The following is a 13068-nucleotide window of genomic DNA, read 5'->3' as shown; positions in this document are numbered from 1 at the left end:
GACACATATTTAGCAGGTTTTCAGTCTCTCATTCTTCTGCAAAAGCTCATTTTTAATTATCTGCTCTACCCTGTAGCTGCTAGACTCGTGCTTCAAGAAGAGAAAAGGGGGGTCTCCCAAGGGACTTATTCCTGCTCCTACTTCATTGTCCAGAGCAAACAAAACAATGGCGATGAAGATACTCGTGTAAAAACCAGTTTTGCCTCTAGGCCCAGACTAGATGCTCCTGCCTAGATGTAGCCCCGAGAAGCATTGCTGAATTTTTGCATGGAGGAAGTGTTGGCTTGGTAAATGCAGCTATATGCACCACTTTCAGTCTCTGCATTTTTGAGATGTTGGTAACCATCTTGTAGTGTTGAGTAAACAGCCTCAGGCAGAGCCAAGGCAAATCCCAGCCTTGAGCTTATCTGCGCCTCGCTCTCCCCCTTCCTGTGGGGCGGCAAGTGGGGCGAGCACCGGAGCCCTCACCGCCCGCTCCCTGTGCTGGTCCCTCAAGCATCTCTCTCCCCGCATGCCGTGAGCTCATCCCACCCCCGGTCCCTGCTGAAGGTGAACCAGACCCCCCCTCCTCCTTAGCCGGAGCCCTGCATCCCATCCACGGGCAGGTGTTTGTTTATTGAAAAGTTTATGCTCACTCTCTCTGGAAGCTTCATTAATTCCAGTCTTCAGCAAAGTGTGCCAAGGGTAATTACAGTTATTAACCTGCTGAATGATTAACAGATTATTGCTGCTGACTGATTCTCCTGGAGTCCCAGCTGACCCTTGCTCTGAGCGGGTGGAGCACATCCACACCTTGAGCAGAGCCTTCCCACGCTGCGGATGTGACGGGTGGCACGGTGCCGCTGGCACTGCCTCGGTCCCCTCTCACAGCCAGGTGCTCCTCCCCGCTTCCACCAGTGCTCACAGCTAGCCGTTATTTAAGCACGAGGAGGTTTGCTGCCAGCGGCATCACTAAATTTAGTCTGCCAGGAGACAGAAGCAGCGGTTTGCTGCTCTGACTTCAGAAGCATCTTGCTTCGTCACATGCTCTCAGGAGGCCGGTAGAAACAGACTGCAGGCAACTATACTCTGATGCAATGAACCATCTTTTGTCTGACCAGTTGCCCTCGGCTGCCGTGAAATGTGTTACCAGCAATTGAGAAATGAAAAAATACAAATAGACAGGAAAAAGATGTTGGGAGCTTTGCTTTTCTAAGGGCTTTAGGCATCGCTCTGCCAAAGGGAATGAACTGATACCTAGTTCACAAACCAGCCCTTCCATAAGCGTCCAGCCCTGGCCAACATTTGGGGAGAACTGAGGTTACCAGCCAGCAGCACAGGTTACCTGCTCCAGCCCGCTCTCCAGCTGGGAAGGGGTTTTACTCGTGCTGCTACAAGTCCCCGGGTTTGCGGCTGACGGGCAGCCCGCGCCGTGCTCCCGCGGGAGCCGCCGTGGGACGGGTGGCATGGACCCACTGCTCCTCCTGCAAACAGCGAGGGACGAAGTCACCCTCCTCACTTCACCCCTGCTGCCCTGCCCCTGGGACGTTCTCGGCTCTCTTTTGCCTCTCGCTGCTCCTCGCCAGGAGGTGCCTGCGTGCCGTGAGCCCACCGCTGGCCTGCGGGACCCCCCAAATGTGGCAGAGACAGGGGGCTGCGTGGGGCAGAGGCATGGGGACAGACACAATCCAGACCTGGGCATAGACATCCAGCAGGCAGGAGCCTGCAAGTGCTCAGAGCAGAGGTGGCCAAAGCACAGGCCAAAATTTCAACAAAAGGGGTAGAAAAGATGTATTTTAGAACTGTATTTGTTCTTCCTCTGAAAGATGTAGCAAGAGCCCAGGTAAATGCTGAGGAGAGGTACAGAACAGCTTTTTTGAGCATGGAGCACAGCAGCTCTGTAAGCACACCAAGCAAAAGAAAGTGGGGTTTTTTTCTTCCCCATTTTCCTTGCATCCCAGCAGCTTGATCTCACCTCCCTCTGAGTACCATACGTTGACAGTGTTTAGACTCCAGGAACACAATGTTTTCAGCTCCAAAGCTAATGTTTTCTCTTGCTTCAGAGCGATGTGCTTCATTGTATAAACCATTTTCTCATTTTGCAAATTCCCTTTGTATTTTTAGAAGCTTTAATTTAGTCCTCAGACAGAAATGACCCTGTGGCAGAACCCACACTGCCATTTACGCTGATATGTACAATTTCAAAGCAGGCCATGCAACCGGTCCCTGCTGCCGAGGGTGGCACCCACGTAGCTGTGATGGCTCATGCCTCTGCGCCCTGGGTGCCGGCGTGCTGGGTGCTCACTGGGATGTGAGGGGCGACAACAACTCACCATCAGGGAAGAGCTTCTCCTTCTCATCCACCAGTTTCAGGCCATCGGTAGAGAGGGAGCTCACTCGCCCGGCTGGGCTGCAGCCCGCCGGGGGGTGGGAGCTGCTCCCCAGGGGTTCGGGGGCCGGTGGGTGTCAGCGCAGACCCGCACCATCAGCCGGGAGATGCTCCCAGCTGTGGCAGCGCCCTGCTCCAGTGCCCTCCGCCCAGCAGCAGCCACCGCGCTCGGTCCTGCCCGCTGTGCTGCTGCGGCAGTCATGGGCACCAGGGCCATGCCCAGATTCACCTCCTGATAAACAAGTATTTTTACCTCCTGATGGTCTTTAGCACAGCGCGCTGGAAAGCATTTGCACTACTGAAACAACACAAGTAGCCATTAAAAAAAACCCCCAAATTTCCTACCCAAATTTTGCAGCTGTCCTGTGGCTAAGAAATTACAATCTGCCTGTAACAAAATCAAAAAGACAAACTTTCTCAGCGCCCCCACCTTCTTCCAGCCCACAGCCTTAACAGCAGGTTTCAGCTGGCCAACACTAAAGCCAAGGAGGTCAACTGGAGACAAAAAAAAAAATTAAAAGCTTTCCTTCCTGGGCTTAACTCTGTCCCTGCCGCACATGAGACGGGCCAGCCTGCACAAGGACTGCACGTCAGTCTCAGCATCAGGCTGAGACACTGCGTGAGGCCACCCCCTTACATTCATTTTCTGTGTCCTTGGCAGTAAAATCTCTTAGGGTGAAAAACATAACTGCATGGTTTTTAAATTCCCACTTGTGAGAGATGTGTCTCGCAGAAAACCAACCCCTCTGTGTTATACGTCCTCTGGTGCTTTTCTTTTTGTTAAAAAATTTCCTAAGTAGCTTCATTAGTTTTTCCTCCGTTTAAAACAGCAGGCAGAAGCTGAGTCAGCCGCCTCTGCCCAGCCCCTCCCGGCAAACAGCCCTGGAGCGATCACACCCATCTCCCAACACTTGCTGTGGACGCTGCTGGCCCTTTCCGAGGCAGAGACCCAGCACTGACGTCTGCCCGAGTTTCCCTCCAGCAGTGGGAGCCTCTGCCCAGCCCCAGGCTGTGCCACGGACCAGCACTGCTGAAGGCCTTGTGGCGCCGGCTGTAAGGCCAGCCTGGGCACAGGGGGTGCTGGAATGGCTCCTGTGCTGGGATGCAGCCCTGCCTCCGCCTCAGGGCAGCGGGGCTTTCCCTTGGCTTTCCCTTGGTTGGGTTTCCCTTGGTTGGCTTTCCCTTGGCTTTCCCTTGGGTTTCCCTTGGTTGGCTTTCCCTTGGCTTTCCCTTGGTTGGGTTTCCCTTGGTTGGCTTTCCCTTGGCTTTCCCTTGGTTGGGTTTCCCTTGGTTGGGTTTCCCTTGGCTTTCCCTTGGTTGGGTTTCCCTTGGCTTTCCCTTGGCTTTCCCTTGGTTGGGTTTCCCTTGGTTGGGTTTCCCTTGGCTTTCCCTTGGGTTTCCCTTGGTTGGCTTTCCCTTGGCTTCCCCTTGTCTGCTTCTCATTGGAAGAATGAGAAATTATTCCCTTGAGGGGGAAAACCTGCCGAGGGCTGCGTGTACCGCTGCCACCTTCGCTGTCAGCATCGCCGCTTCTGCCACAAGTGGGCAAGGATTTGCAATTTGCAGCAGTCGGTCAGCAGAGGAGCAGGAGTCTGGAGTCATACAGGCTTGCAGACAATTTGAAAGGTTCCCAGATAAAAAAAGCCAAAGCCTGCTGATGAGATTCCCTTTGGCTCAGGCTGGGTACGTAGGGGGGAATCTTTCAGTCCCTCATTTCTGCCTTCCACCTTCTGGTTGTGCTCTGAGAGAGGAATATGATGTTTTAAAGAGCAGTGGATGAGCCACAGTCTGGAACTTGTATTTTAAAGGTCACAAATAACTATGTCCCAATTTCTGAAAAGCTGTTTGCCTCAAGTGAATACCATTATAACTCTTCATAAAAGACTATGGTACAAATAAGTCATGCTGGTATTGGCCTTGTAAACCAGTGCATTGCTGTGGGGCTTACCAACATTCACTTTAAGGGGTAAATATTTGATTTACTTAGTTATTAAGAATTTAACCAGCAATCATGTTTTACCAACCATAGTAGTATAGTATCATAGTATGTCCTGAGGTGGAAGGGACCCGCAGGGATCATGGAGCCCCACTCCCGTCCCTGCTCAGGACACCCCAAATTCACACCGTGTCTCTGAGGGCCTTGTCCAAGTGCTTCTTGGATATCGCCAGGCTGGTGCTGTGATGCCTCCCTGGGGAGCCTGTGCCAGGGCTCCCCCACCCTCTGGGGCAAGAGCCTTTCCCTAATACCCAACCCAAAGCTAAAGTGGTTTATCTTCTCCCGCACAGTCCTGTCCACAGCTCTGGTTCAGTGGATTTGGCCATCTGCAGTGACCGGGGAGCTGAGGGGGGGTGGAACATCTCTGTTGCGTGCATGGTACGCCACCCATCTCGGTTGTCCTTGGGGCAGGAACCTCTCACAACCTTCCTGTGCTGCCAGAGCTACGAGCAGTGGAAACCTCCACTGAGTGCCTGCATAATGCAGCTTTTCAGCAGTCACTTGACCAAATCTGGAAACATTTTCAAGGGAGCAAGACAAGGCACCCCTGAAATGAAACTTGATGTGCTTCCTCCTGCTGTGCCAGAGCAAGGGTGCTGGGCCTGCTCATGGGGGGTCCGTGTTTCAGAACAGGCCAATGCAACATCATCCTCATGTATTTCTGAAGATGCCTGAAACATCTGGCGTGACAAATTTTATCCCAAATCTTTTCTTTTTACAAATTCCTAAGCTATCACAATGGAAACTTGGGGAGTGGAAACACGACCTTCCCAGGGAGCTCCATCAGCCCAAGGAGCAGCCAGGGCAGCAGGGCCAGGTGCCGTTTACCCCCGGCCCGTGCCAGTGGTGCCCGGAGCCTGCCGGCTCACCCCTTCCTCAGCCCCTGCTTCCCCGCAAGGAGAGCAGGGTCCGGTGTTATTCTGGCTGAGCTCCTCAAAACCCATGCATGTTAATGAAATGATTCAGCTCGTAACATCAGTGACCCTGTGAGTAACACCGGTGATTCATTTCAACCACGAAAGAGTCGACTTATCTCAAATGCTTGATAAGAAAATAGCCATGCATGTATGATGGTGAGAGCACTCGAGAAGAAATAACTATAAATAATTATTGATGGTTACAGGTGATCTTGATGGCTCTCCTACAACTAACCAGCAAAGAAGCCCCAAGACAAGCAGCAGCGAAAGGCATTTGCCCAGGCAGCAGGCCTTGCCTCGGCACAGCACCTGCAGAACGCACTGCTCCCGGGGCCGCGACCGCTCTTGAAACGCCATAACCACCGCTCTGAAACACCGCACAGGCAGCAAGGACGAGCAGGCGTTACCCCGGGCGTGCGGCCCACCCGGCACGTTTTCAGAGACTGGTTTTGATGGTGCCACCTGGAATGCAGAACCTGTAAGGCAGTTAACAGTAAATCAGGTGAACCTCTTCTCACTACGAGGGCTTCCCTCGTCAGAGATGTGCAAATAGGCCCAAGCGTGCAGGTAAGCACCCATATCCTGAGTCCGCCTGTGTCGGGCACAGCAGGCTTTATCCCTCCATGACTCAGTTGCTTACATAGTTCTAGGATGTGGAATAGGAAATGGATTATTTCAGGCACTGTCAAGCAATTGTTGTTTTTTATTACAAGGAAAAAAGCTATTTTTAGGACTTCAAAAACAGGCTTTAAAATATTAAAAGCCCAGTGTACCGTGTGCTCTTCTCTTTCTCCATCTCTCTGCTGGAAGCGATGGATCTGCCCAGCCAGCAGAGCCGTTCGCCAGCCCTAGAGGAAGCCCCGTCCCACCGCCTCGTGCTGCGGGGAGCAGCCCCGTCCTTCGCATACGTGTCCCCACACAAAAGCAGCCGGTGCCTGGGTGGAGCACGCTCTGCCCCAATATTTAACATGCGTTTTGGAGAGTGAGGAGCCATCTGGCGTGAGCCCCTGCCGTGCCCGCGGCAGAGAGCAGGCACTTCTGGGCTGCCAGCCCGGAGGGCTCGGTGCTGCCTGCAGAGCTGGCGAGCCGGCGAAAACTGGCTGCTTTGCCAGCAGCTCTAAAGGTCAAGGTATGCTTATCTAAATAGCATGACTTCCCTTTGTGTACACATTCGCCTGTGCTTTTAAAAGCTCTTCAGCATTTTTCCTAGACTATGAAAATGTAGCACCGTACGCTGTGTGTTTGCATCCACGCAGCACAGGTGGCAGCTCTGGGGGCACGCTTCGTGCCTCTTGCTGCAGAGGGGCTCCTTGCTGATGTCCTCTATACCCATCTTCTTCCTTCCGCTACAAGTTTGTTGGCTTTGCAAACCAAGGACTGGAACAGGCAGGGACGATTGCTTTTTAAAAAATCTGTATCGTCTCAGTTTAGTTCAGTCTTTCTGGCATGTTACCCACCGAACACGCAAGGCTTTGAGTAGTTGATCCTATGTGCCGTAGAGAAGCCACCAGTCAGTAACTGGGGAAGAATGACAGCCATGGGGCTTTGTTTTGGAACGGTGGGTCCCCAAAGGACCTGTAAACCAAAGCCGCAGGTACTGAGCCATAGGTGAACTGGTGCTTCTGTAGGTGTCTGCGGCAGAATCGCTCAGGCCCAAACAGGCTCCGATGTCTGTCCGTGAGTTGCTGGTTTGTTTTTTTTTAATTCAACAGATTGCATATGATGTTTGATAAGGTGTAAAAGAGGCAACTGATGTCAACGAGAGACAGCGCTGGTGCTGGCAGGCTCCGGCTGCTGCAAACCCAGCGTGGGGAATCACACCGGGGGAGCGGCCCCAGCAGTACTGGCTGCCCGGCACTCCGTGCCTGAGAGCTGTGAGGGTGGCCTCTGTCCTTACGGATACACGCACTATTTCCTGTGGTACTCAGGGATAACTCTAACAGCCGCGAGGATAAAAAGCCCTGTGAGAATCTCCTCTTAAAACAAGGTGAAATGCAGTCTGTATTTCCTACTTGGAAACTCACCAAATGTTAAAAATTTCTTCCAAAATTTTGCCTGAACACAAAATTTCCCTTGAGCCAGGACGTGCCTTCGCCGCTCGGTGTCTGTCACTCCCGCACGAGGTGGGAGGCCTGGGGCAGATGAAGCACGCTCCGCCAGCCCACCTGGCTTGCTTGTGGGGTCTTTGGTCCCCATTCCTCCTGCAGGAAGGACGACCCAGTGATGCTCAGTCTTACCAACCCCAAGGTTTGCTGCCATCACCTTCCCGGCTTTGTGCGTCTCCCCCAGGGCAGGGGGGACCCCATTGTCCCCCTCCATGTGCTGGGGTGCAGCTGCCTGTAGAGATGGGGACAGACATCCCAAAACGTGCTGTGCTGGTGACCAAGGGAGTACATAAACGAGGCCAGTCCCTCCTACAAGGCACAATAAAATCTTCCAGATGTTCTCTTTGCCTCCATGTTTTCTGAATGAAAGCAGACACATTCTCCGCAAGGTCCTCACCTGGAGGGGATAGAGGGAAATCTTGCGGGGGGAGTGTCCTTGGAAATAGTAAGGTGCTGAGATCAGGGGGAAGAAGGTGCCTTGTGCTTCACTCCAGGTAGGCAGTCTGCGTTCTGCTGGCAGGGCCTCAAGACACCAGGAGCAGGACACTCTCCAAAACACCTATTTTTATTTCATGCTGAATGGGGGAACAAAACTATACATATATGTCTTTTCCTACAAGCCACAACTTCTGGGGAATAAAAAGGCCACTGTCACGCACACAGACATGTGAGAGTGGGGCGGAATGTTAAAAACCAACCAGACCCAGGTTCTGCCCATCACTACACCCACATCTGAGGGTGCCCCCCGGGTCCTGCTCCCCCTCCTCTGTGAGAGCCAGCGCTGGGGCGGCCCCGCAGCCACCGGGCACCTGCTGCAGGTGGGTGGGTGGGTGGCAGAGGGAGAGCCTTGGGGTGGCACGGCGTGACGGCGGACACCCGTGCGGCCAGGACCCCGCGTCACCCCCCAGCCACAGCCGCACCCCCGCAGTGGCAGAAGAGGAGCACGGCGGGGCTTTGCAGCACAGCACCAGCGCCGGCCCCCTGCAGCGCTGGCAAGGTGGGGGTGCCCTCATCCCCCGCAAAGCCCCTCCGGGGGAGATGTTTCAGTCTGGGGCTGGTTTCGCCATCGCCCTGCCGTGCTGGGATGGGGCCTGCGCTCGGATTGCAGCTGCCGTTGGGTTTATTGTAACTAATGCCCCAAACTAGAAATCATTGTGAAATGCCATCAGCTGAGCTTTTCAATTTAGAAAATGCCAGAGGGAAACGTTTTTACAGCTCTCAAGTTCTTCCTGAAAAATCTTTGACCCAGAGGATGAAGCAAAACTGCCCTTCGCCCTCTGCAAAATTTCAGTTCTGAGAAAACGACGTTTTCCAAAGGAATAAAATTGTGTGCAAAGGAAAAGACCCAGAAGAAAACCAGAAGTGGAGAGTTTCTTGCGGCTTTACTGCTGTTACGAGGTTGTGCCAGGAGATGGGGCCGTCGGGCGCGGCGCGGGCAGCCGCTGCGGGGGGAGCCCCCCCTGCGGGGCCGGGCCCCCCGGACCCCCCGGGCTGTACGGGAGGCGTGCGAGCCTCGGCCAAGCCAGGTGTAGCAGTTTTCCCGTTCTTGGCTTGAATTAGCGGCTCGTTTCAGAAACGCTGAGAATAAAGCTCAAGCTTCCATGTGAAAGGAGATTCACATCTTTAACAATACCTGGGGGTTTCAAAGAGCTGGTTTGCTGGGAGTCAGTTTCGATTATCGGTGAGAAAACAAGGGGGTTTGTGCTCTGCCGCTAATCCGCTCCAACACCCCGAGAAACTTCTATTCAGAGTTTTTTAAAAAAGCCCCTCCGAGTTTCTGCCACTGCCCCGTTTCCCGCTGGTTCCAACCGCTCGCTTTCGGCAGGCGCTCGGTGCAGCTCCCGAGACCTCCGGCAGCGGCCGCCCGGCAGCGCAGCAGCGCGCACACCGCGGGGCTGCGGGGGGCGCGCTGCGGGGGGGGGCGCTGCGGGGGGGGGGGGGGGCGCTGCGGGGGGGGGGCGCGCTGCGGGGGGGGGGCGCGCTGCGGGGGGCGCGCTGCGGGGGGGGGGGGCGCGCTGCGGGGGGGGGGGCGCTGCGGGGGGGGGGGCGCGCTGCGGGGGGGGGGGGCGCCGCGCTGCGGGGGGCGCGCTGCGGGGGCGGGGGGGGGCGCTGCGGGGGGGGGCGCGCTGCGGGGGGGGGGCGCGCCGCGGGGGGGGGGGGCGCGCTGCGGGGGGGGGGGGCCGCGCTGCCGGGGGGGGGGGGGCGCTGCGGGGCTGCCCCCCGCGCCCTGCTCACAGCTCGGGCTCACGCTCCAGCCGCAGATGCAAATCCGGGCAGCTGTATTTTAGTGACGCAGCAGGACTGGAAATGCCCCTCTTTGCATATACGTTTAAATTTTACAAGTGAAATGCAGCCCCCAAAATAGCCAGCACGGGTTGCGCTCCAAATACGGGGTGGCCATTTGCGGGAAAAATGTTTCCTAATCTGAAATTTTCAGCTCACAGCTGCAATCTAATCGCTTAACACCCACAGCAAGCAGTTTTTCATAAATTAACAGCATGACATATATTAGGAAATTAAAATAGCTTCTTTGGCGCTTACATTTTTGTGCCTTCTTACCTTCCTAGTCTTTTTTTTTTAGAACAGGAGATGTTATTGCTCAGAATCTCATAGAAAGGATTTATAATAGTTAATAATTAGTGTATTAACGCACCAGATTGCAGCAAAATTTATACAGGCTTTGTCTGCCTGGGCTTGATTCATCGCTATGCACTGAAGCAACAACAAAACCGGGCTGAAAAGCAGTGATTGATGTCCCGGGGAAAATGACCTTGTGCAGGGAGAAGCCAGGGCTGACACTGAGAAAGCCTTCTTCGCCCCCGCTCCATCCCCAGCCCCGAGCAGCCCGGGGGCTGCGGATCACCCAGGGCTGGGGGCAGCCGGTGAGGATCGCCCCTGGGGATGGCCTGACAGACCCACACCTGCACACCCTGCCCTCAGGAGCGGGGCAGCACGGTGGTGGGCTGCAGCAGCGTGGACTGGCGAGGGCGTCGGTGCTGGTGGGACTGAGAGCAAAAATACTGAACAATGACAGGGTTAAACAAAAATTCTCTGGATAACTTAATTCTGCTGGAGCACAGGACAGCCCGAGTACTGCAACGCAGCAAGGACCAGGGGAAGGGGACATGGCGTCGGTGGAACATCACCAACACCCATCCCTGCAAGGCGTCCCATGGGGACACCCAGCCTTCTCCTCTCTGTGTGTCCAGGGGGTGCTCCGAGACACAGGTTATTATTGGTTTAGCTAGAAAAACAACCACAGTGAGCAGTCGCCCCCCGCAGCCATCCTTGGTGCTTAGGGCAGTGGTGAGGATGGTCCCGGGCGTCCCTTTCCGTACCCCTCCCAGCTGCAGGGCATCACCCTGACCCAGGAACCTGGGGCTTCCTTGGCCTCCCCCCTTGCTTTTGAGGAAAGGCAGAGAAGCTGCCCCAGGGTCACATCCCCTGAGGTTTGGTTTTGTTTTTTTTTTTAAAGCGACACCCCCGAGGACAGGCCTCTAGTCCCTGGGCCAGGGCTGAGCCATGCAGAGGCATCACTGTCCCTCCTGCACGCTCTCAGAAACCAGCCGTCTTCCCCAGCACATGCATCCCCTCCACTCACCCAGGGCTGGGTTCTGAAGTCAGCCTCAAAGCCTTGGACACTTAATTGGAGCCTGGAATTTCTCTGCTGATTGTCCAGTACTTACCCCATGCTCGCCCAGCCCTCGCAGGCCCCCGACCCGGAGCCGCACAGCCCACGCAGCCCCCAGCCCGGGAGGAGGTTGCTCGGCCCTGCCAGCACCCCGTCCCTGCGACACAGACCTCTCCAGATGCCGCGGTTTCCTCCCAGCAGCCGGGGTTGCAGCTGCAGCCCCGACTCGTCCCAGGGGAGTCGCCGTCCAGCCGAGCAGGTGCCGGAGCCCCGCTCTCCCGTGCTGCACCCCAGCTCTGTCCGCGCAGCCCCAGCATGTGTTGGGAAGGGGGAACCTGGTTTAGAGGATTTGTCCTACAGCTTGCTAACCCCAACAGCCAGCCGTGCAACTCCTCATGCTGCGTGAAAGCTGGAGGGTTTCTGGGGCTGGGGAGGGAAATTTGGGGTATGGACTAGGTGCTGCACTTCGCCTCTGTGCCTTGACCCTGCCAGCTCATGCTCACTGCCTTGCTACAAGGTCATACTAACGTTGCTCCAAAACACTTCCTCTGCACAAGCGCTTATCCCGGAGTTCACAGCGTGAGCAGATCCCCGGATCTCTTCTAAGGATCCCAGGCTCACTGTAGTACAGGATTATTTGTCCTCTGTGCTATTCCCCCGGCCACTGGCACCAAAACCATTGCATCTGGAACAGCTCTTAAGCCAAAATATTTAGCATTCACATTAACTGTAGCGAGCACTTCAGCATGAGGATTTGAGGTGTTTTATAACCACCTTGGGAGGAACCATGACCTTCTGAATAGTACATTTTTTTGAGCATAGAGTTTGTTTCCAACAGGCTTTTGTAGCAGAGCAGCATTTCGCCAGCCATTACATGGTGCAATGCAGCCCGAGCACACAATTAAACCTAAGCTGACCGGCACCCCCCCAGCTCTAGCAGTGTGGAAGAGCTAAAGCAGCATAAACCCATCCTTTTCCACCCTGGTCCAGCTCCCAGGCATGCTGGAAACTCTCTAATGATCAGGCTGAAAGGAAAAACAGGATGTTTTCTTGCCCCAGGAACCTCTTACCGACCCAAATCAGCTCTGGGAAATCACGACAGTGATGGAGTAGCTGAAGGGACTGAAGGAGTTTGTAATGTATTTCATGATAAAGGGCCTGTTTAAATATTTAACATTTTACTATGCCAAAATGCAGAGGGAGCACATTTTGATCATCCGGAGGGCTGACCCTTCCTTCCCCTGACAAACAGTCAGGGGATTTAGTAAGTGAAGAAGAAACAGCAGTGAATTTGGTAAGACAAGTTCTCCCTCTACAGATCTTTTTGCTAGTGATGAAAATCCTGGAACAATCAGCCTCATTCCTTTGTCACAGTTACATGATTTCAAGTGTCTTCAAAAGATGAACACCAGCAGAAAACATAGTATAGAGGCAGGGCTCCTCACACTGCCTGGAAACTACAGTGTGGTATCCTTCCTTTATTCCTTCTACAGAACCTAGCAGGTAAAATACTAGCACTAATTTACCAACAGCTCCTCATAAATGTTGAGGGGTTTTAGTGGGGTTTTTTGTTTGTTTGTTTTCCTCCCCCCAACATGCCTCCATATCCTCATGAGAGCTAAAATGCCAGGACACGCCTGCCCAGGGTCAGGACACAGGCAGGTGCAACTGGCCACTGGTGAGAAGAATAGGAACTACGTGCTTAGAACACTGATCTGCTTCAGAAAGTATCCCTGAATCCAGGAAATGTTTTGTCCCTTGGTGGTCATTATCAACATTTCACAGCAGAGCAGAGTCATCCCTGTGCTGAGGGGAGATGCTGTTTATTGTTCATGAGCTGGGAGCTGCGCAGGGGACGTCTGGGTCCCATGGGTCACACATAGCCACTTGCTGGCCAGATCTTCTGATCCAGTACCTTCCAGTTTATCAGCACATTTTTTTTTGCTCTGATGGGAAGGATGCGCAGACAGCAGCACTTCAGCCAAAGCACTGCTGCAACACGAGCTGCACGTTGGGCAGGGGAAGCAGCGCCAGCACCGGTTCCTGCGCAT

At 54.4% G+C, this 13068-nt stretch overlaps 1 protein-coding gene and 1 long non-coding RNA gene across 2 annotated transcripts in view; both read right to left on the bottom strand.

Moving 5' to 3' along the window:
* PWWP2B (PWWP domain containing 2B) overlaps positions 1–13068 on the bottom strand; it is a 106531-nt gene that overhangs the window by 15047 nt on the left and 78416 nt on the right. The gene's annotated exons all lie outside the window — the stretch shown is intronic.
* Positions 5965–11514, bottom strand: LOC135315534 (uncharacterized). Its single transcript, XR_010375027.1, has 2 exons — positions 11073–11514; positions 5965–7783 (listed from the first exon to the last, which is right to left on the bottom strand). It is a non-coding gene; the product is annotated as an uncharacterized LOC135315534 (long non-coding RNA).

This window comes from Phalacrocorax carbo, chromosome 12 (assembly GCF_963921805.1).
Source record: "Phalacrocorax carbo chromosome 12, bPhaCar2.1, whole genome shotgun sequence".
Lineage (NCBI taxonomy): Eukaryota > Metazoa > Chordata > Aves > Suliformes > Phalacrocoracidae > Phalacrocorax > Phalacrocorax carbo.
This window is presented reverse-complemented; position numbering and strand designations above follow the sequence as displayed.